Raw genomic sequence first — 24,467 nt, 5'->3', positions numbered from 1 at the left:
TCAGTACAGGATTCATCTTCTCTGGGGGGGGGGAGGGGCGTGGAGTTCTTCCTAGATCATAAGCTAATTCTTCTAATGCCCAAGAGTGCTAGATTTAACATTTTTATTTTTATTTTTGACTTATATTTTCAGATGCATTGGCTGAAGCTCCTCAATTTAAAGTCTTGTTTTTTAAAAAACAACAACAACCCTTGCAGAAAATGTGAGCAATGAATGCCCACTTGATCCTTTGAAATCTCTTCCTGGCAGTTTATGTCCAGGTTTCTCACACAAAATGGCATTCTACCAGCTCCAAAACTGGTGCGCCAATACACTAATGCATGTATCCTAGCAAAGGTTGAGAAAGCAAAGGCATATTATACACAGCTGTAGCCACCATATGGCCTGCATTAAAAAATCACTCCTTTGAGAATGCTAAATCAATATAGGGCCAACTGTTCCTTCTTGTTCAGCCACTGCATAGGTCTAGAGCCCATATATATGAAAATAGAACTTTTGCCCGTTTCAAAAAGGCTGGTGTTGCATAATAGTTACCTGCTTAAAATGTGAAGGACAGAAGAGAAATCTCAGCTAAGCCAGTGACTTACAAGGTGGTTTTAGTCATTTCACTATAATTTGGCCCTACCACCTCTATCTTTAATAAGGGGAGTATGTGTTGCAGATATTAAATATTGCGCAGTTTGAAGCTACTGGAAGCACAAGAACTGACTCCTTTGGAAATTCAACATTGTCCAAGCCTGTGGAAACATCGTTCAAATTTTACTAGCAGAACTTTCTTCATAACAGAACTAAAACATCAAGTGTACATCAGAAATATCCATACAATGTCTTCTGCTGTCCAGCACAGGCTCAGCATCTTACAAAATAGGAAATGATCCAATCAGACCTATAAGCAGAGGTCTCTGTCTCTCAAGCCTGCTTTTGGGGAGCCATTACCACATGCTTTGTCATGTTCAGAGGAAGACTAACAACCACCACCATTTCAAGATGGCGAATTTGCAACTCAGTGCCTTCAACACATGATTAAAGATTCACTCTCAGTTTATCAACAGGTAATCATTAACTAGTTACAGATTAGAGTCCTTTAGAAAAACTCTTGTTGACCCCCCAACCCTCAGTATTAGACCAGAAGTCAACTATAAAGGGTGGTATTCTATGAAGTTTAATTTTAGAGTAGACCCATTGAAATTAATGGACCTAACTGAAGTCATTTTCTACTCTAAGTAAAACTTAGAAAAACCCTAAGTAAACCTTAGAAAAGCTATTCATCAAAATAAGTCTAATTCTCAGTAAAGTCAGAAAAAAGGGACAACCCACTGTGTGTATGAGCTGACGATGCAAACTTTAAGTAGGCAAGTGAAAAAATGTAATTTTTGCACTCAAACTATCAACTGAGCTTTTAAGTCTGTCAAGCAGACCAGTTGGAAATAGCTGCAGACAGATCCTAGTGCAGTGAAATGAAGGGATTCATTAAGCCCAATTGGGTTCAATGAGTTGATCTCGGTTCCCATTGAAATTAATGGACTTTAATCGTGATGACTAGCTTGTCTCATTTCTACAGGGTGTTACATTTAGCTCATTTGCTATGAATCCAGCTTACAGCACTGTACTTTTCTAAAATAAGTCTGGTTCAATGGGGCATACTCTGAGGTTATGTGGGTACACGACTGAAGGCCTATGCATTTATTCTAGCCCAGAAAGGGAAATCTTACACTGTGGGATTTCTTTCTTTTTCCTTCCTTCCTTCCTTCTTTCTTTCTTTCTTTCTTTCTTTCTTTCTTTCTTTCTTTCTTTCTTTCTTTCTTTTTCTTCCGCTCACCACATTATACTAGCGGTGGTCCTACATTTCGTCCATTTACTTGCCTATTCTAACTTTTAACTGCTTTCCCTGTGCCATGGGCATGCAAGTTTGGCATTGCTTACAGGACAATCTCGGAGGACAGGTTCTTTCCCATCCACAGGGTTAACAAATAGTTTTAATTTCTTGCAAGGAGTGCAATATGAGTTCAATGACCAAAAGGAAAATTATCCTTAGGGCAGCTTGAGCATGGAAGTATCAACAGCATTTATAATTCATAGCACATGTTCTAGAGAGATCATTTCTCACCACCCAATCACTTGATATTTGTCTCATCCATTTTATGTTATTTTCAATCACATATTCTAATATTGATGGGATTTGGGTTTGTAATACCTTCATCTTATGTATTGCATCCTTATTTTTTGGTTCTTTAGCTATTATTTTTCATTTAGTGATATCTCTTTTCTTATTTGTTCTAATTTTTCTTCTTGTATTCTTTTATATCTCATGTTTGCTGTATATAAAATCATCTTATAAAGGTTTTTCTCGTGTCCCATATTATTCTAATGTCAGTGTCTTGTATTTTATTTATTTCAAAGAAATCTTTTAGTGCTTCTTGTGCTCTGTTTACAATCTCTTCATCGTTAAATAAATTATTGTTCAGTCTCCACCTTTTGTTTATCTTCCCTTTATTCCTAAATTCCAAAACTATTGCATTATGATCTGTTAATATTTTTGGCTGGATGTCGACTTTGTGTATTAATAATTAGTAAATTATTTGTTACCCATATACCATCAATTCTTCCAGCTGAATGTTTAGCTTCTGAAATATGTGTGTACTGATTCCTGTTCAGATTTTTGTATCTCCATTTATCCCTTAAATTTAAGTTTTCTACCATTTGGAAAAATGAATGTGGCAGTCTCCCTTTCCTAGATTTCCTGACTCTTTCTGTTCTGTCTAGCTCCAGTGAAGTAACCCCGTTTAGCTCTCCCATTAGGATGTTCTCATCATGTATGTAATCTAGTAATCTCTCCTCTACTTCTTTAAAGTACTTTGTTTTGTTAGCATTTGGCGCGTAGATACCTACAACTTCTATTTGTTCCCTTCCTCTTGTTATCTTTATGCCTAGTATTCTACCTTCTTCATCTTTAAAGACCTATTTAGCCTCTAAGTTGGGATTTATATAAATAACAATTCCTCTTTTCTTTTTTATATCTAAAGAGGTAAATTCTTGACCTAATCTCTTGTTTGTTAGTACTCTCTCATGTTTCCTGGCTACATGGGATTCTTGCAGGCAAATGATATCCCAAATCTTTTTTAAAAAACACACACGTTTTATTTCTTTTTAATTTATTATTGAGCCCATTAACATTCCACGAGATCATCTTCAAATCCATTACACTTTATTTATATTTATCTAACCCCCTGTTATCTTTAGAGTTTCTTTTATTCTCTTCACTAGTTTTCTTGTGGTTCTTCTACTCCTTCTTTTTCAGATGATGTTTCTCCCAGTTCTTTTTTGTACCTCCTCTGAAATTTTTCTGCTTCGTCTATTATTCTTAAGGTTCTCCTTTTTTTTTTTTGTAGGTAAATGTAATTCCCTCCGGGAATTCCCATTGAAATATTATTGAGTTTCTGTTCAGGGTGTCTGTTAATGGTCTGCAGTCCTGTCTCTTTTTCAATAATCTTGTTGGTACCTCCTTGAATACTTTGATGTTTTTGTCATCTATAATTAATTTACATTGTCGTCTTTTTTAGTAAAAAAATTGTCCTTTCCCTTTGCCTTGGCGTGGGCCTTTGCTTTTGCCTTTGCCCAAGTGTTCGCCTTTGCCTTCTCTCTGGCCCAGGCCTTTGTCATTGCATTCGCCCAGGCCCGGGCCTTCACCTTGGCATTCGTCCTAGCCCGGGCCTTTACCTTTGCCTTTGCTTTTGCTTTCGCCGTGGCTCGGGCCTTTGCCTTCAGCTTCTATCTGGCCTGAGCCTTTGCCATTGTGTTCGCTGTGGCCCGGGCCCTTACCTTTTCCTTCACCTTTACCTTCGCCTTCGCCTTCACATTTCCCTTTGCCCTGGCCCTGGCCTGGGACTTTCCCTTTGCCGTGACCCGGTCCTTCACCTTTGCCTTTGCCTCTGCCCTGGCCTGGGCTGTCGCCTTTGCCTTTGCTTTAGCCCGGGACTTTGCCTTTGTCCTGACCCAGGCATTCACTTTTGCCTTTGCCCTGATCTGGGCCTTCATTGTGGCCTGGGCCTTTGCCTATGCCTTCGCAATAGGCCTCCGACTTTGCCTTTGCCTTCGCCCGGACTCGGGCCCGGGCCCAGGCCTTTGACTTCACCTTCGCCTAGGCCTGGGCCTTTGTCTTTGCCTTTGCCCAAGCATTCACCTTTGCCTTTGCCATGGCCCAGGTCTTCGACTTCGCCCTGGCCCGAGCCTTCGCCTTCACTTTCACTTTTCCCATCCATGACTCCCGAGCCTCTGCCGATCTCCTGCCCCCTTTGCCCTTTGTTTTGACTGATCAGGGGAGGCTTGGGAGTCGTGGACGGGTGGCCGTTGCCCAGGAGGGGTGCAAGGCATGCAGTTTCTCTGCCAGGCAAGGTGCAAAGCCCTTCTTTCACACCCTGTGAAACATAAATGCACAGAGTTTTTTTAAAAAACCCACAACTCCCGAGCCTCCCCCGATCAGTCAAAACAAAGGGGGCAGCGAGCAGGAGATCTGTACCGCTGGACATCCCTGGTTCCCCTTCAGCAGTGGCAGTCAGCAGCCCGGAGACAGCCTGGTAGTGCAGTTGGCTCTGGCTGGCTTCAGGAGCTGCTCGCTGCTCACGGCCATGGCACTTGCCATTTTTCCTCTCTGGAAGTCCCCATATGATGGGTTGCACACAAGACCCATCATATGGGGACTTCCAGAGAGGAAAAATGGTGGGCGCCACGACAGCTGTAGCTCCTGAAGCCAGCCAGAGGAAACTGCGCTACCAGGCTGGCTCCGGGCTGCTGAGGCTGCTGCTGCCACATTTCCTGGGTACAGATCTGCAAATCTGGGGACATTCCAGGGACGGAATTTATCTGGGAACAGATTTGCAAATCCGGGGACTGTCCCTGGGAACCGGGGATGTCTGGTAACCCTAGGCAAACCCCACCTTAACAGTCCCAGAAAGGGAATGCATTCTAGACCACTGCTTGCAAATCCCTGCCATCAGAAGCATTCTCAGCAGCATGCAATTGAAAAGCAACCTAGCAGATTAAAACCATATTTGTCAGAAACAAGAAAACTGACGAAAAGCACTGCCAGAAGAGCATCGCGTGACATACTGCTGTTTTGCCATAGGGTGAACATGCTGTCTGTAAAGTATTGTACTTACAGGAAACAAAGACAAACAGGTGGGTATGACAAACAGACAGGAATTCGAGGGAAGAACGAGACAATGGTGCTCAGCTTCATAAGAAATGATCCCAGCATGGACAGTTTCCACATTCTTCTCAAATCTTCTGCAAGCTTTGTTGTAAACAAAAGTTTGACAAAGAAATCTGAAAGGTTACTGGGATTTTGCAAGGCTGTAATGAAGAAACTGGACTTGAAATTGAATCTAAGGTGGGAAGCAAAACATTAAAAACTGCTTTGTACTGAGTCAGACCATTGCTCCACTGAGAGGCAGAAGCTCTCCAGGGATTGAAACTGGGACCATCTGCATGGAAGGAAGATGTTCTATCACTCAGCCCCTAGATTAGGATGGGGAAACAGTAAGATTAATGGGTAACACACACACACACACACAAAACAAAAACAAAAACACCAGAAGCTTTCTTATTAGGAATTGTAGGTACCAACATCCCAAAGGAGCAGAAAATAGCCACATAGATGCTACTAGCCTAGAGATGGAAAGAAGACAAAGTCCCTAGCAGAGAGGAATGGACTCTGCCGAGATGGCAAAACTGATTGGAAAACTCAGGAACCAAGAAGGCAAAAAGTTCAAGAAAGAATGGGAAAAAATGATAATTTATTTAGGAGACCACTGTAAGCAGATAAAAACATTAGCAGGATTTTAATAGCACTTGTGATGTAACAATCACTATGGACAATATGGAGAGATACAGAATATGGCTCATAAAATAATATGCAGTTGAAAACATTAACAGTAAGACCCTTGGAGGGGGTGGTGGAAAGTCTGGAGATTCAGAGAAATCTCTAGATATGGATATGTACTTGGTATTATTATAACTTTATGTCTGCAAAATCAAATAAATATTTTTATTATTATTTTTGAAAAGATTACTGGGTAAATAATATCATTGTATCATCAAGCTTACAGCGGAAAGCTATGATTATTATTGTTTTTTAAAATATGTATTTTTAGTTGTGGAAAATAGATATTACATGTACAGCTTGCTTTGCAATAAAGGAACATTATATGAAAATGAGATACAGATGGTAAAAAGAGATGGTTAAGTTGTTTCTGTATGCTACTAGCACAGCCAGAATCCTATAGGCACACAAGTGGAAAAAAGAAGTCTCAGCCAAGGAAGAATGGATTTTAAAATTAATGGACTATGCAGAGATGGTGAAGTTGACAACAAAAAGAAGAGATAAAAAAGGGAAACTTTGTAGAAGAGTGGAGGTTCTCTTCAGACTATTTGACAAAAAAATTATAGTCAGTAACAGGGAAGAGAAGGAGAATAAATAAATGATTGTAATATGTTATAATACAATAGAAAATAAATGGCAGTTATGGTAAAAGATAAAGGAATACAACAGGAATATCACGGATGTAAGGATGGGATGTCAAAGGGTAAGAAATTTTTATACTGAAAGTGAATTGAATAATGTCAAGTTTTGTGTTACACATACCCGCTCTGTAATTTGAAGCACCATATTAAACAACTTTGCCATCTTATGTCAGGAACAGCCTCAAGTTATTATGCCAGTGGCACAATGTTTCGTACAAGTGTTTAATGAAAAATATGTGCTGGTTTTTGTGTGTTTTCAATGGCCATAGTAACATGACAGGCAACAGGAGGAAGAACTTCAGTCATTTGTTATTAGAGACTTCTGCTAATTATAATTCTGTCAGCCCAAGGCAAGCCTTAAGGCAGTGCCAAATTGGTTTGGTTTCTGGAGGCGACCACAGCATGAACCACAAAAATCATACATCCACTGTTTCGTTTCAGAATATTTTTTTCTTGTTTTCCTCTTCTAAAAACTAGGTGCGTCTTATGGTTATGTGTGTCTTATGGAGCAAAAAATAGGGTAGTTCCATATGTTCATTTTTAGAACCTAAAAAGAGCTCTACTGGATTAAACCAAGGGCCTTTTTGGTCCAGCTTCAACTCTCTGGGAATAAGACCAAAGGTCTGTAGATTTAGTTGATACTGAAAAATCACAGTACAGTGGAACCTCGAGTTAAGGCAGGGATCCGTTCCGGAGGCCCCGCCTCAACCTGAAAACGACACAGGACAAAGTGTAGCATCTGTGCAGGCACGCAGAGCAGTTTTGCACTTCTACGCATGTGCAAAGCGTGACTTAGCACTTCTGCGCACGCGTGAGCGGCAAACCCAGAAGTAACCCACTCCGGTACTTCCAGGTTTGCCACGGACGTTTGCCATGATGAATGCTAGAGGAGGTGGATGTACGCAGGGGTTTTACTGTATGTATGAAGATGATTTGAGGTTTACTTTTCACCCGTGAAAAGTATGCAATCCAAGGTCCTGATCTTGAGGCCTCTTATCCAGTTTTGTTCAATATCTCTATTAGACATTTCTTTTTTTATTTGGGGGAGAAGACCTTTGGCAAGCTATCTAGCACTCAGCTCCAGAGGCAAATGTGTCAGAAAGTTAACGACGTTCAATCTACGTTTATTGCAGTTTGACCTTAACCGCTGCCAAGACTCTGTCATGTGACAGCAATATAGCCATTGTTGCTAAGCTCCCTATTATTAATCTTTCTAATGGAAAATGAAGAGGGCAGAATTTACTGTAGATACTTTGAGCAAATAAAGCCAAAAGGGAGTGATCGTGAGAAGACTTGGCAATCTCTGCCCTTTTTACAATTCAGGGGAAAGGGCCTACTTTGGGTACTTACCGTATTTTTTGCTCTATAAGACTCACTTTTTCCCTCCTAAAAAGTAAGGGGAAATGTGTGTGCGTCTTATGGAGCGAATGCAGGCTGCGCATCTATCCCAGAAGCCAGAACAATGAGAAGGATCATTGCTTTCGCTGCACAGCAATCCCTCTTGTTCTGGCTTCTGGGATTCAGAATATTTTTTTTTCTTGTTTTCCTCCTCCAAAAACTAGGTGCGTCTTGTGGTCTGGTGTATCTTATAGAGCGAAAAATACGGTACTTACTTTTTTTTTCTTTTTCAAAATAATTTTTATTTGGTTTTACAAATTTAAAATTATAATCATACCACAACAAATCCACAATTCAAGGATTCCTCCTTCCCCTCCATGGGTTCTGTTGTTACCCTTTTTCTACTGCATCTTATTTCAATAGTCCAAGGTTTTTTTGGTAACTCCATTATAACCATAGTTCTTATTACAAGTGTTATTGCAGCCCTGCTAGTGTTTTCAACTGCTTACAGTGGTCTTTTACATAAATTATAATCCCCCCCCCATTCCTTATTAAATTTTTGGTCATCCTAGTTTCTGAGCTTTCTGGTCATTTTTGCCATTTCAGCATAGTCCATCAACTTAATTTGCCATACTTCTCTAGTAGGGACTTTAAATTCTTTCCATCTCCACTTTGGGTAATTACTTTCAGTCGACTACTGAGCACAGTCTGTAGAAGTTATTTGTCCCTGAATTTCAGGGACTTTCTGGCATCTTCTTTACTTTAGCACTTACTATCATACACTATTTCACAGTCATTTAAGTTTGGCGGGGGGGGGGGGTGAACTCCCTCTTTGTGTCACAATGAACACAAGCAATTCCATTGGGTGGAGGAAGACCAGAGTCACGATTCTGTAATTCTGAAGAAATGGGCACTGCACTCCCTAAAGGGTTTGCATGTGTGAATGGACCACCAAGAGCTCATTCAGATTAGGGATGAGTGAAGCTATCCATTTCAGTTTCTCTCCATTTCTCATTTTCCCCCAATCTTTGCTTTGCCCTATTTCCTCATCCAATTGTCAATTTTTCTTTTAAAAGTTTGCATGGAAATGCAGACTCATTTTCATGCACAGCTCTCCAAACGGTACACATTTCTGCACGCAATTTTGCATTTATTAAAATTTATTTTTTGCAAGCTGTTCCCCCCCCCCCCAACATAATGCATTTTGGCACCATTAGATATATTCTTATATGCCTTTCTCCCTAAATTACACCTTGTGCACATTTTGCATCAAAAATTCTGAAGAAGGACAATTTTAAAAAAGCAGCTGTTTTTGGGTGCATGCACTGGTTTGGGAAGTCTGGATTGGGCAGGTTTTCATTAAAACACAAACCATACTGAGGACAGTGTGTGCCAGCATGATCTGTTTGAAGTGAAACAGAGAGAGGAAGATCCCTAAACAATAATAGGGAGAAACATGGTGCAGGTACTTTCTATAAGGCGTGTAAGTGAATAGGCATGAGATTATAAATATATTCATCTCAGTCAAATGTTTATGAAAGTAAAATTCTTTTTAATGTAAATAGTCTGGACATTGCATATCATACACACACACACCCCACACACCAATCATCAACTGCCCATTCATTCTGGATTTGGTTATTTACAGTTCCCTTAATTTGTTATTTGAATCTATCTATCTATCTATCTAGCTAGCTATCTAGCTATCTAGCTATCTATGGGACGCGGGTGGTGCTGTGGGTTAAACCACAGAGCCTAGGACTTGCCGATCAGAAGGTCGGTGGTTCGAATCCCCGCGATGGGGTGAGCTTCCGTTGCTCGGTCCCTGCTCCTGCCAACCTAGCAGTTTGAAAGCACATCAATGTGCAAGTAAATAAATAGGTACCGCTCTGGTGGGAAGGTAAACGGCGTTTCTGTGCTCTGCTCTGGTTCATGCTGGCCACATGACCCGGAAGCTGTAAGCTGGCTCCCTTGGCCAATAAAGCGAGAAGAGCGCCACAACCCCAGAGTTGGTCACGACTGGACCTAATGGTCAGGGGTCCCTTTACCTTTACCTTTTATCTATCTATCTATCTATCTATATCTATCTATCTATCTATCTATCTATCTATATCTATCTATCTATCTATCTATCTATCTATCTATCTATCTATCTATCATCTATCTATCATCTATCTATCATCTATCTATCACAGTGCATGAAACCACTTTCCTAGACAGCCACACAGGTTCTGCTAAGGTGAGGTTTTGCCTTGGACTTTCTAACCTTGATCTTTAGGTATCTAACTTAATAGAGGTTTTAGTCTTACAGCAATTTTTCTCATGCCCACCAGTTGAAAGTGAAAGGCGATTCCACAAAGGGGAACCTGGTTCTTTTTAAGAATTAAGCTTGATATCCATGACTTACTCAGCAAAATGATTCCATTGTAAATGTGGAACAAGAAACCCTAAAGCAACTTTGCAATTTGAATTTCTCTGTCCCCTCAGGATATTCTTGCCACAGTGAGATTTACTCCCAGTGTTTGAAGTGAATTGAAATCTTGGGCGGGAGTCAGGAGAAAATGTGGGAGCTCTACAGGCAGGATTGATGCCTGATCTTTACATGGAAAGAACTCAATCTCTGTCTAAATTGTTGAAAAGACTCATATCTCCTGAGAAGCATGCCGGTTTGGAAGAAAGGAGCCATGTAACACCTATTTTTATTCCTCCTTGCATAGGTTAGATAAATAGAGTGATGATAGATTAGATAGATAGATAGATAGATAGATAGATAGATAGATAGATAGATGATAGATAGATAGTTAGATAGATAGATAGATGATAGATGATATAGTTGATAGATAAAAAAGGTAAAGGTGAAGGACCCCTGGACACCTGGTTTAGACCACAGTGCCACCCACATCCCGATAGATGATAGACAGACAGACAGACAGACAGACAGATAGATGATAGATAGATAGATAGATAGATAGATAGATAGATATAGATAGATGAACTTTGAAAGGATTTCTTTTAAAGAAGAAAATGCTAGACCAAGGAACTGAAGCAGCCTTTTAATTAACTCATGGAACCATTTTACAATGAGATGGACCACTGGCACATCCACTATACAGTGGTACCTCAGGTTAAGAACTTAATTCAATTCGTTCTTAACTTGAAACTGTTCCTAACCTGAGATACCACTCTAGCTAATGGGGCCTCCCGCTGCCGCCACTGCGCGATTTCTGTTCTCATCCTGAAGCAAAGTTCTTAACCCGAGGTACTATTTCTGGGTTAGCGGAGTCTGTAACCTGAAGTGTCTGTAACCTGAGGTAACACTGTATTCATATGCTCTAACTCACAGACTCTTTCAGAGGTCTCCAGTGGGTATCCTGTTACCTGAGATCCTCAAACAGAGGTGCCAGATAGAGAAGCCTTTTGAATGCAAAAAGTATCCACTCCCATTGATGGGCCATAGAATCAAAGAGTTGGAAGGGACCCTGGGCATTATTTAGTGCAGGCTTCCTCAGCCTTGGCCCTCCAGATGTTTTGAGACTACAATTCCCACCATCCCTGACCACTGGTCCTGCCAGCTAGGCATCATGGGAGTTGTAGGCCAAAAATATCTGGAAGGCCAAAGTTGAGGAAGCCTGATCTAGTGCAACGTATGCAACTGCCCCATACGGGGATCAAACCCACAACCTTGTTGCTATCAGCACCATGCTCTAACCAACTGAGCTATCCAGTGCTGATATCGAGTCATTGCATTATCACTCATTTCCAGTTTGAATGGGGTAGGAGAGATTCTCAGGAAGGGCATCCAACTTCAGGAGACTATTCTCAGGATCAAGGAACACTTAAGATTTACATATAAGTCCCATCTTCTTTTACAAAATGCCACTGCACAGACTGCAAACTAAAGCAGCAGATTGGCACATGCATGCAGTGTATTTATCTCTCTCCACATACTTTCCTCCTTTGTGCCATTTTTTTTTTTTTTGCTAAAATGTCAGATTTTCAGGCAGGGGTTGTTCCTATCCCCAGTGCCACCTAATTCTTTTTTAAACTGAATGTGCCAGAGATGAAACTAGGATATTCTGCATAGAAAAGCTTAAGTATTACCACTGAGCTATAGCCCTTCCCAGTTATATGAAGATCTCTGCATTCCACCAGTGTGATTATGGATATTGCTGGGTTTAGGGATCCCCAAAGAAAAGTATTGGTGGGTACAAGTTCAAAACATTTGAGAGAGTTTGATACCAAGTGTCATATTTTTTTCTGTTTTTCATTCATTCAACACCTCTCCAAACCACTTAATCCATCGTTCTGCCCTGACACTGAGGTCCAGCGCCGAGGGCCTTCTGGTGGTTCCCTCGCTGTGAGAAGTCAAGTTACAGGGCCTTCTCGGTAGTGGCGCCCGCCCTGTGGAACGCCCTCCCACCGGATATCAAAGAGAAAAATAACTACCAAACTTTTAGAAGACTTCTAAAGGCAGCCCTTTAGGGAAGCTTTTAATGTTTAATAGGTTATTGTATTTTAGTGTTTTGTTGGAAGACGCCCAGAGTGGCTGGAGAAACCCAGCCAGATGGGTGGGATATAAATAAATTATTATTATTATTATTATTATTATTATTATTATTATTATTATTATCAATAATCTCTAAACATTGTGCAAAATACGACATTTAAAAAAAGCATAAAAACAGAAATACGACATAAAAAACAGCAAAATAGTATTATAAAAGAGGAAATCAGTAATAATAGGGTTGGTACAAGGAGGTGCTGGGAGTGGTCCAAATGTGCAAACTGAATAGTACATTTTGTGTATGGTAGAGGAAAGGATATTCCACAATGCAAGGGGAAATTCCTATTTTTGAGTCATTGCACTCCTTAGGATGCAGTGCCGCAAGTCAAATTTCCCCAGATGATTGTTGTTTCTATACAATTGATGCTCAATAGATTTAGCTGACCGAGACACTCTCGTGTTATAGCAGCATGCGCAATGGCTGATCTGGAATTTACTAGTCACTCAGTTATTGGTCTCTCTGGCAGCGATATTTGAAATATGTTTCCCACCTCCACTTTGATAGGCAACGTATATTTTGTTTGTGTGTGTGTTTGCCTTCAAAAAATGCTCAGTTAGCTTGTCTATGAGGAGTAAGATAGCATGTTGAAAGAAAGCCACTCCAGTCAGTGCGACAGGGGAGGTTAAGGCACCAGCGAGTTTTCGAAACGGAATATTCTAGATGCTTGAATGGAGTGTTGAGAATGTTCTCCTGTTGTGTTTGAGGATGTTGAAGTGTTGACTACTCATTTCCGGCGGCTGCAGTACATTTTATTAACGTGTCAAATTGACAAGGTACACTGTGCCAACACAAGATGTTTGGTTGTCCAATACATTCATCGGCGTTGCATTAACCAAGTGGAAGCTTGATTTAATTCAAGTTGGGAAAGAATTATATAGCATGAAATTTCCAGGACAGAATCAATTAGATAACATGAAATCTGGAAGAGCGTTGAGTGTCAGTAGCAGAAGAGGGCCATGCACAACTAATCAGTTGCTGGATATACATTGGGAAGATCTGGTACAATGCTGACCCTGAATTATCTCACAAAGATAGGAGTTTTTAGCTCTTTCTTTTCACATTTTTTTAGTGCTTATTTGCAGGAGACTCGTAAAGATGTTGTTCTGCTCATAAAGATATTGCTCTCCTTTGGGGAAAATAAAAGTGCGGAATATAGGAAAGTGTAGGGCTGAATGAAGGAATTCTTTGTTATATGCACTCCCTCTCCTCGAAGCAAAAATAGCACTCCAGAGGTCCAACACCACCAACTCCAAACTCAGAGAGAATAAAAATAACGGGTAAGTAGTAGTGATAAAAATATCTAAAGAGAACAAGGTTCGCTATTTGGCACAGGCCACAGCTTTGTGGCACTACAGTGCACATGGGAGCATGTTGTATATGGATTCTCTGGCAGATTTTATCGAAACAGCGCTGGACACAGTGGCATAGCATGCGTTGCCAGTTCCCGGGGCTGCATGGAGTGGGGTTAGAGGGAGGGAAATGGGTGGAGTATGCATATGCATTCATCTGCAGCTGCAGAGATAAGAAAAGAAGAGTCATTATGTGGTCACTTCCTGGTTTGTATGGAGAAGCCGTTTTCAATGGAGCCCAGCAACAGAAGCACAAAGTTTTGTTGAGATGTTGAGATGTTGCGCCCCTAACAATTTTGTGCCTGGGGCAACTGCCCCTGTGCCCCCCTTGCTATGCCACTGACTGGACACCAAATAAATGTGACTCATGTGCAAGCATGGAAGTAATTTGAATTCTGACTCCCAATCAGATCTGAGCTCAAACTGATTCTGGAAACTGTACAGCTGCCAGGAAAACATTGATTAGAGGCGAGGGCGGAATCTGCTTTCAGTATTTTCATTATTTCACAGTTTTAGATTTGAAATGTCAATGTTTCAGATTTGCAAAGTGCTAATGTGGTGCATATCAAGGGTGGATGAAGTCAGAGTGGAGTTCAGAATGCCAAGAATCCATGTGAGCTGTGACAAATTGTTGCTGCAACTCCACTTTGACCTCTGAGTGATGTTCCTCCTAATGCAGAGAATGCCATGGATGAGCCGTGTTTTGACATGCAAGCCACAGCACACTAACAAAAAGCCAGATCTACTAAACTCAGGTGCAGACCTGCTCTGGGGGTGGGTGTCAAGGAAAAACTGTATTGGTTCACAGATTTTTCTCATGCCTTTGAAGCCAGCAAAATACAAAACGTACAGAGCTGATTAGGAAAATGGCAGTTTTGGAAAGACTGTTAAGCTGATATAAAGTACAAGTGACTTCCTCTTTATCCTCTTTATTTAACTTGCACAAGACAAAGCACCAGGACAGAAACCTGCCCAGAAGCTATGCCACCAGATCTATAAGCCCTGCTGACCAATTCCACATTTACAGGGACTGTATTGACATTGTTGCTCAATGTCAAGGAATTCTTCAAAGGCACAGAGAGAAGCACTCTCTTCAGCCAATATACAGAGGGAGCGGGGGGGGGGAAATCCTAGCTCATCCATGATGAGAGACATATCTGAAATGGATTCTGGGCTCAACATCAGAGAGCTACATTAGTCAATAATGTGTTCCCTTCTGTTATGGCACGTGAAAAATTCCTACCTAATATAAGTCAAGCTGAAGGGAAACATTTTTGCTTCCATAGAGCAGATTCCCATGCTGGCTGGGGCTGATCATGGAAGCTGTGGTCCAAAATAATTGGAGACCATCAAGTTGGCAAATGTTGCTGTAAAGCCGTAACACTTGGTCCTGTCTTTTGTACTTTAGGCTGGCAGTGCCTGGTCCTTGTAGGAAATAATCTGTAATGAAAGCATAACTCCGGAAAGCAAAATTGCATTCTACAGAATGAATGGGGAAAGGGGAGGTGGGAGTTTGCACTTGATATAGCCATTTGGCTGCAATTTTCTGGCTCCCATTCATATGCTGCAGTTAATGGCGTAGTTGATGTATTTGCAGAAAGAATGATGGGCTGCCTGAAGACAAAGGGCTTCAGAGGTCTTCCCTACAATCTATTTTGCCCTTAAGGGATCATGCCATCTTCCATCAAGTAGGGAGGGGGAGACTCAGGTTGTCACTGGATTCAGCAAGTGTGTGTGTGTGTGTGTGTGTGTAGCAGCAGCTAAAGTTTTGTACTTTCTGGACCTTTAATCTCACCCCGTCCCACCACTTCCCACCGGTTTACCTCACCCGGTCACAGGGATTCGAATCACCAACCTTCTGATCGTCAAGCCCTAGGTTCAGTGGTTTAGAGCACAGCACCACCTGTGTCCCATTGACTCCATATGTGTGTGTGTGTGTGTGTGTGTGTGTGTATAGGCATATATTGACTCCAATATAGTCATCAAAATAAGTGAAAGTAATTTACCAGCTCACAATTATTATAATTATTATTGCTGGACTATCCAGTCAAACATAATTATGAAACACTGAGTTGTGAACGGTAGAGGAAGCTGCCCATCTCTCTAGGATTTCAGACAAGGGCTATTCCTAGCTGTACCTGGAGACCTGGGGTGAGGTAAACCACCACTTGCTGTGCACCCCCCCTCCGACGTGCGCCACACCCCTCGCGGGTGGTGCCATGCCCCCTGGGTGATTCGAATCCCTGCGATGGGGTGAGGTAATCCGGTGGGAGGGTAAACAGCGTTTCCGTGCACTGCTCTGGTTTCGCCAGAAGCGGCTTAGTCATGCTGGCCACATGACAGAAAAACTGTCTGCGGACAAACGTCGGCTCCCTCGGCCAGTAAAGCAAGATGAGCGCTGCAACCCCAGAGTCATTTGCGACTGGCCTTTATGGTCAGGGGTATTTTACCTTTACCTTTTTATTGGAGTCAATACTGAACATTATATGTTTGCATTGTTTAAAACTATAACTCTTTGTGTGAAATTGATGAGGTTAGGGATTTTTTTTAACTATCAGAGGTGATGAATGCAAACACATTTTTCATGTGATAATTTAATCAAAAACATATATGTAAAAGAGAGTGGGGATATATTAAGCATGTTCCTTTAAGTGATAAAATATACTGGGGGGTGGGGTGGATATTGTATGTTAACAGAATAATTTGATCACGTTCACAGTTAAGACCTGACATTTTATTCTGAGCCCTGAATACCAAAATCATTTTGTTCTCTTGGCAAGCAATTTCAATGCCGTTCTCTTGTTGATCACGATTGGCCCAGATCGCAGCTATAGAGAGACCATAACATAATAACCATTCAGAATTAAGACAGCTGTTTGAACGTCTATAGGCACACAAAGTAAAACCCCCTACAAATGAGCAAAACTGAATGAAAAAGGTCATTTTGCATTTTTAAAAAAAGAAATGTAAGCATAATCCCTCTCTCGTGTATCATTTACTAATTTCATGGTGGCATTTCAAATCTGTTTTTGAAAAGGAAAACAAAGAAAATTTGGCAATAAAAATGTTTTAATCTGATAACTGAGAATGTGGCATTCTTTTTCATTTCCACACACACTGTAATTACTGTGCATATGAATAGTGTACAAGATGCAGCTGAATTAATCATTTCTAGAGCATAGTAAATGAAAACATTGACTAGAGTACAAACCATAAATAGTCTAAACACTAATGATACTTGCCTCCAATTTTGTCAGTGGCTCAGAGGTGAATGGATGGAAAGCATTGAGCGGGAGGTTTTGTGAAGAGATACAAACCTCCGCCTGTGGCACTATTAATGTGTTACTCATGCATAGCACATGTCCATGTTGGCAGCAGAGCCAGCATTGGGTCTTTTGTGACAAAGCGTGTTCTCCCTAAACAGAGAGCACGTGTTGCGGTTGGGGGAACAAGCCACCATTAAGTGACTAGGCTAATTTGGCGAGGAACCCAAGCCTTTAAGGGTTAATTGGGTTGCTGGGGATTTTTGATTGTTGCCAAATTTGGAGGAGGGGTCAGAGGCTTTAAGTTTAGGGGCCAGATGTTGTTCGTCCTCTTCGCCGTTTTGCACCGGATCACCCACCCTCCCTCCCTTTTATTAGGGTGGTTTTTTCTTGCTCGCTTGACCTTGCTATGCCTGTCATGGGGTCGTCCGCCTTGGTGCGGGGGCCTGGTAGGAATTTTGCCATTTGGCTGATTGGCTGGTGCCATTTGGTTTTTGCCTACTGCGTAGCAAATCGTCACAACTTGTAAGGTTGGCGGTTAGGCATTGGTTAAATTGGTTCTTGGAGGGGTAAGTGCCTATCCCTCCAAATGATGTGGAAAGGGAATTCCGTTAAAGGAATCCAGGGGCTTGCCATTCTTTCGTCCTTGTCCCCGGAGTCGGACTTGGGCCGTGCAAGCCCCACTGGAACATGAGGGTGAGAAGTGAGGGACTGATTTCCAGCTTCATTTTTCACCCAATACTTGTTTCCCACGCTGGCTTCCGTTGGTGTCCGGAAGGGCCAGCTCTGTCCTTGAGGGCAAGGACAGATAGTCATAACCAATGCCTAAGCAACCACTCACATTTTTTGTATTTGAATAAAGTTGTGGCCAAAAATTATGCCAAAAACCTTAAACAAAAATTGACGTGTGAAGTGTGAATTTTTTTGGGGTGGCATTGTGGGAGTCAACACGCAACCATGTGTTGGCCATGGCTGTCTGCAGAGATATCCAGACATGTCATTGTTGACATGCAGAGGGTCGGGAGGCCAGCTGGCAAGCCCCGGCTGTGCCATTCGCTTCCATCGGCCTGTGCTCCGACGTAAATCAGTGACCTGGACTTCAAAAGCCAGGGCATGCTATTAGCAGAGTGTACTGCGCACACAGAATAGGTGTGAGGCTTGTGAAGTCATTCTACAGCTACATATTATTAAATATAAATCAGGACAAAGAAACATGTCGTCTCTCTCTCTCATGTTGTCTCAGAGAGAACAGCAAAAGCAAAAGCTATACACAAAATGGAAGTTCCCAGCATACTGTGCTGGAATGTAAACAGACATGTGACTCACAACAATCTCATGCCTTTTCCTTAAGATGGAATAGAAATGTCAACAGTCATCACTTATTTATGTGAATGGGCACACACACAGTTGTTGTCATGAGTCCCATGGAAGGGGTGGTCACCATTTGAGGAGGAATGGGTCAGCTTGGGGAATTGGATCAGAAGGATCTAGAGGAGGACCCCTGATGGGTTAGAGATTCTGGATTCTAAACCCTCAGAGATGTCTGGTTCTGGGGAAGTTTCCATTGGAATAGCAAATGGAGACCCTCACTTGGGTGACACCTCAAACATACTGTTGAAAGGACCCCCTCTGATGGTGCCTTGGGCATGGCCACTCCAGCAGCTCCAACCTAAACAGCATATTCAGCACCCCCCCCCCATCACCAACTCCACTCTGCTCACCCACCCAGGTCTCAGTGATGAAGACCAGGTAGGTCTTTTCATCCATAATCAGATCATGGATGAGGGAGGTCTTACTCAGAGCCAGCCTGGCATTCACCAACAGCAGCCACAGATTTAAGGGTGGCTGATAGGACAACCACAATTTGCCAACCCCACACAATACCTTCCCTTGCCTTGAACCACTGTGACTGGGGTTGCCCTTGCTCTTCCCGGGCACATCCTGCACCCCTTTATTTAAAAACAACAAATTTAAAAACACATGAGTAAAAAGCTGTTAAAATCAACTTAAAACATTTTTAACAGTTAGGGCAATAAAATTAGCAACAGAACCCACCCCCAAACAAAACCCACTAAACAATGCCTCTACCCAAGTGTCTGTTCAGCCACCTTAGCTACCGTGTTCCAATCTCAGGTGGAAAAAGAACTGCCAGGCAGGGAGCAGGTTTTCCAGGACTGTTGGCACCATCTCCAGTTGTGAAACTCTCCAATGTCGGCTTTATGTCAGCAGCGATGCACGGGGTCTCCACTCCCCTGACTCAGCTTACCTGACCAACAGAGGGTAAATTCATCAGAGAGAAGAGTGACTGTTTAACTTTACCTAATTGCCATTATTTGGCATGTTCAGCTTTGGAAAATGTGTGCACATAGACAAAGAATAATTGGAAGTTTGCATGAAATTAGAAAACCAACTAATCATGAATGGACGAGGGAAAGTTCTGGCATACCCCTTTCCAATGTTAAGCCCTTGGCAAAAAAATGCCTGCGCTTGACAGCCATTGAGTGGGAAATATATATTATTTGCTTAAAGATTTATCATTTGATTTTTAGAGCCTGGTGTAGGATTAATGCTTACTCAGAACTTATTCCAAGTGCTTTGGGTCTAGAAATTGAGCTGTAAATCTCAAAGGAAATTTCGAGTACTTTCTCAAGCTGAATGGATCATAAATACTGGGGAGGGGAGAAGCAACCTATTTTCCAGTAATTTCACTTAAAGCTACAATGGAAAAAATTGCTAGGAAACTCAACTTCATGGAGTACTCCTGGCTGCCTTCCACTCACAATTTAAGCAGATAGTACATGTATGCAAAATGGTTCAGACAGAGCTGTATTATGAGTTTTCACTGATTCGTTCAGGATTTCAATGCCTCATGTCATTCCTCCATAGTCATACTACCTGCCTATGCATAAGAGCAGCAGGGATGGTTTGGAATTGTCCTCATTGTGTTTGGTACAGGAGCATCTTTTTGACTCCAAGACCAAGCTGTGAAAAACCAACTTTCCAGCATGGCAACATAAATTACAGACTGTGGTAGTTACGTCTTGGCCACTTCTTAGGACATCCTCACCACCCATGCTTCCATGTCCCTAAGAAAGCATTGCAACCTTTAAAATATGTTTCTTTGTTTATAAGCTGAAGAAAGGAAGAATCAGCCCACCTGAAGCATGGATGCAAAGGTAAGAAAGAGTAACCATTGAATCACAATTTGACTTGCTGGTTTGCAGAGCAAGTTGTGAAGCTGGGAACACACTGTAGCTGAAGGGCTGTGGTATGAGTATATATGGTGGTTCAAATCCCCATAACGGGGTGAGCTCCCATTGCTCTGCCCCAGCTCCTGCCAACCTAGCAGTTCAAAAGCATGCCAGTGCAAGTAGATAAATAGGTACTGCTGTGGCAGGAAGGTAAATGGTGTTTCCATGTCCTCTGGCTTCTGTCACAGTGTCCCATTGCACCAGAAGCGGTTTAGTCATGCTGGTCACATGATCACCTCCCACCTGGAAACCTACATCCCCACCGTGGAAGGACATGTGGATCCAGAATTGGCCTCCACAGTCACTTAGGGACTCACTGTTAAAACTGTGTTCATGGAAGACAATCTTACTCAGCTACAAGTGATCACCAAAGAAGAAGAAAAAGGAGAAGATTCAGGAAAGGATATCAGTCAACAGGAGAGTTTCCTGCAGTTTGGAACCATGGAAAAATAGGATTCCACAATGAAGGACTCCCCCCCCATCTCAGACAGTCTCTCTGGAACATGTGATGAGGATGGGGTGGGTGAAGCTAGCACATGCATGCACACACTCCTTCTTCCATATGAATGCCTGAATGGGACTCATGATTTCTCAAGATGTAGATCAGGGATCGGCAAGGTTTACCGGCCTTGGGCTGGATCACTCCCAAGGAGATCGTCCGTGAGCCGGACTGGCACAGCGTGATGCCAGAAATCACGTCTGTGCATGTCCACGGCGCCAGAAATCGCTTCTGTGCATGTCCAGACACTGAAAATCGCACCTGGACAAAAGTGATTTCCGGCATCTGGACATGTGCAGACGCGATTTCTAGTATCTGCACATGCGCAGATGCCATTTCTGGTGCCACTCAGCAAGTCCCTGCGCTGCGATGATTTAGCGCAGCGTGCAGGCGACTTACCAAGCGGGCGGCTTGGTTTGGGGGTGGCTCGTGGGTCTGTAAAATGGTCTTCGTGGGCCACATCCGGTTGCCAACCCCTAATGTAGATGAAGGAATTGAAACAATGGACAGCAAAATAATGCAGGTGCTCCACAGGTGATTATGGGCGCAGGTTCTGTTAGCGGTTGCCTGAGGGCACCACTTCCAGGTAATCCTCAGAAAGAAGAAAAAAGCTTGGATATAAGCCCTCTCATGTCCTGGTAAAGGCTGCCCTGTTGTTCAAGCAAAGCTCCTGTTATTTGACACCCAAAACTCCATCTTGCATTAAATAACGTTTACAGCAGCAAAACGTTACCATTCCCATAATCGCTTTTAAGAGCAAACGTGCGTGGCTCTCTTTCAATATTTCAGTCACTCGGCAAGGACAAAAATAGAATTAGAGTTTGTGATAACACAATTAGTGTCAGGAAGCAGCACGGTAAGTGTAGCAGAGCTGAATCCGTCTCACTTTGAGTCGGGTGTCACCCTCAGAATATACCATCGTCCTTAAAACAGCAGGCGCTCAAAGAAGTGGGTGCTCAAAAACATGGGGAGCACAAAGGTGTCACTCCTCCCTTTCATGTCGGCTGCAAATTTATTGCAGAAATAGTGCTGCTCTCACACACATCTTTTTTTTTGGGGGGGGGGGGGACATGACACCATCGGCATCAAAATGTCAGCCTGTACTTTAAATTTGTGTCACAGTTGTGCTCCCTAAGATCCCAAGGATCCTTAAAGCCCCAGATAAGCTACTGTTTGGGCTTAGATAACCTTCTAATATCAGAACCCACAAAGTGGTTCATTTCCCATGGTGTTACACTTCCTTTCTACAGCGCTAATGGATATTTTGTGTTGCAGGGTTCCCTTCCCCCTCCACTGTACTTCCCCCTTTTTCTCACCTGGCTCGCCATTGGGCAGGTGGCGCTGTCTAAACCACTGAGCCTCTTGGGCTTGCCGATTAGAAGGTCGGCGGTTTGAATCCCTGTGACGGGGTGAGCTCCCATTGCTCTGTCCCAGCTTCTGCCAACCTAGCAGTTCGGAAGCACGCCAGTGCAAGTAGATAAATAGGTGGAAGGAAGGTAAACAGCGTTTCTGTGCACTCTGGCTTATGTCACGGTGTTCCATTGCACCAGAAGCAGGTTAGTCATGTTGGCCACATGACCCGGAAAGTTGTCTGTGGACAAATGGTGGCTCCCTCAGCCTGAAAGCGAGATGAGCACCACAACCCCATAGTCTCTTTTGACTGGACTTAACTGTCCAGGGGTCCTTAACCTTTTTTTTACCTTTACTTACCTAGTCCCAATCCTTACCCTTCCCTCAACATTGACCTCTCCTTCCAACCCAACTCCTTTCTTTCCTAGTTTCCCTGGTTTACCTTGCCCGGCAGCCTGCTCATGATCTGTAAAACCTTCAGATCCCATCTGTCTACTCCCTCTCTATATATATATCTCTGGGACCCCTTTCCATTGCTTTTTGCATCTTGCCTAAGGATGGGTGAATTTGTTAATTTTGGTTTCCCCTTGTCCCCCACCCCCCATTAAGTTCCTACATATGCATTTTAACAAGTCTTCATGAAAATTCACCAGTTTAGTGAATGTATCTCCTAATACCCACATATTTTTATGTAATCTTCATCCACATTATCCCAAAGCACTCCCTTCCAACACAATACCTGCTTGCGTCCAACCCCAGGGATGGCAGTAAGCCATAACATCCTGTCCAGTTTTTTCACCTTCACAGGCCAAGCCTTGCTCCTTGGAGAGGGGTCACTGCAAGTGCCTCTGCAACTCCTCTTGCACACTTCCTGAGATATATTTTTTTAAGTGACAGAGGAGGGCAGGGTGGAATGATTATGAAGAGGGACAAAAACATGCAGCCCAAATACTTTCATTCAAGCTTTGCCCACTGGTGTAGATGACAAGTGGTGGGATAGAGATGAATACCCATAGCTGAAAAGAACAGGAATGTATGGAACTGAGGGTGCCAAACCCAGAATAATTCCTCGTCTGCCATATGAGTCCCCAGCTCCCTGAAAGCACCCTTTACTCTGCTTGCAAATGGCTGCTCTGCTTCAAACATCCTTATTTTTCAGGGGGATTTATAACATTTATTGAATTTTAGGTGCGGGATCTTTTAATGTTACCCTGCACTGCTGACGATTACTTGACAAGATATAGTATTGACTTCTCCACCTATCATCATCTTGTTGAGACGTTAGATCAATGGAAAAGGCATTGTAGCCTAGACAGAGTCAGGATGAAATGCATAGATTGTCTGTGGGATTCCTCCCCGCCCCCCCCCCCCGCCCCCGTTTTTTAAATTTTATTTTAAGCATTAAATTCTCCATCTAAGGATTTGCTTCTTAGAGGTGAAAAACACTCAAGGGACTCTTGGCACACTGTTTAGTGACAAATATTCAGCCTCTCACTACTTACCAAAGGAATTCCTTTTTCTAGCCCCTTGCCTAGCAAATACCTTTGGGGCTCTTTCAGAGATGCCTTTTTAAAAAAAGAAAAAAAATGATGTTGGTGTGAATCCATATGTCATGAGGTTCAGCTGAGAGCCATGGCTCATGAGCAACAGTTAGAGTGCTGGACTAGGAGTGGGGAGACTCAGGTTCAAACCCCCACTAAACTGTAAAACTCACCAACCTGAAACCAGTGTGGTGTAGTGGTTAAGAGCGGTAGTCTCGTAATCTGGTGAACCGGGTTCGCGTCTCCACTCCTCCATATGCAGCTGCTGGGTGACCTTGGGCTAGTCACACTTCTCTGAAGTCTCTCAGCCCCACTCACCTCACAGAGCATTTGTTGTGGGAGAGGAAGGGAAAGGAGAATGTTAGCCGCTTTGAGACTCGAAAGGAGAATGTTAGCCGCTTTGAAACTCCTAAGGGTAGTGATAAAGCGGGATATCAAACTCCTCCTCCTACTCCTACTCCTACTCCTCTTCTTCACTAGGTGTCAGGGACTGGGCAGAGGAGGAATGGTGGAGACCGCCTCCCCATCGTGACCCTTCCAGGGAGGAGGGAGTGGAAGACAGTATAGACTGAGAACAGAGTTTTGAGGGAGGCCACAGCTCAGAGGCGGATGAGGGGAAAAGTTGGGAAATAATGGGAGAGGAGGAGGCAGAGCTGGAGCTTCAGTTGGCTGACGTGGTGTCATTAGAAAGCATCCCAGACCCTCCATCTCCCAGAACCCGGCCAGCCTTAAAAGTAGGAGAGCAAAGACCTCAAAGACAAAGGGCATGTACCGCTGCCGCAGGAGTTCTTA

General features: G+C 42.8%; 1 long non-coding RNA gene across 2 annotated transcripts in view; it reads left to right on the top strand.

Annotated features, from left to right (window-relative positions):
* The window catches only part of LOC309363009, a 77,682-nt gene that overhangs the window by 29,912 nt on the left and 23,303 nt on the right, over nt 1-24,467 (top strand). The window contains exons 4-5 of one of the 2 annotated variants that reach the window (XR_014165146.1): nt 812-1,052; nt 10,345-10,531. This is a non-coding gene — a long non-coding RNA (uncharacterized lncRNA). Of the gene's footprint in view, nt 1-811; nt 1,053-10,344; nt 10,532-24,467 lie in introns of those variants that run through there. The other variant, XR_014165145.1, reaches the window with a different exon arrangement.

The sequence above is a fragment of the Podarcis melisellensis genome (genome assembly GCF_964234715.1).
Source record: "Podarcis melisellensis genome assembly, chromosome: 2".
Taxonomy (NCBI): domain Eukaryota; kingdom Metazoa; phylum Chordata; class Lepidosauria; order Squamata; family Lacertidae; genus Podarcis; species Podarcis melisellensis.
Note: the sequence above shows the minus strand (reverse complement) of the source record. Positions and strands in the feature narration are given on the sequence as shown.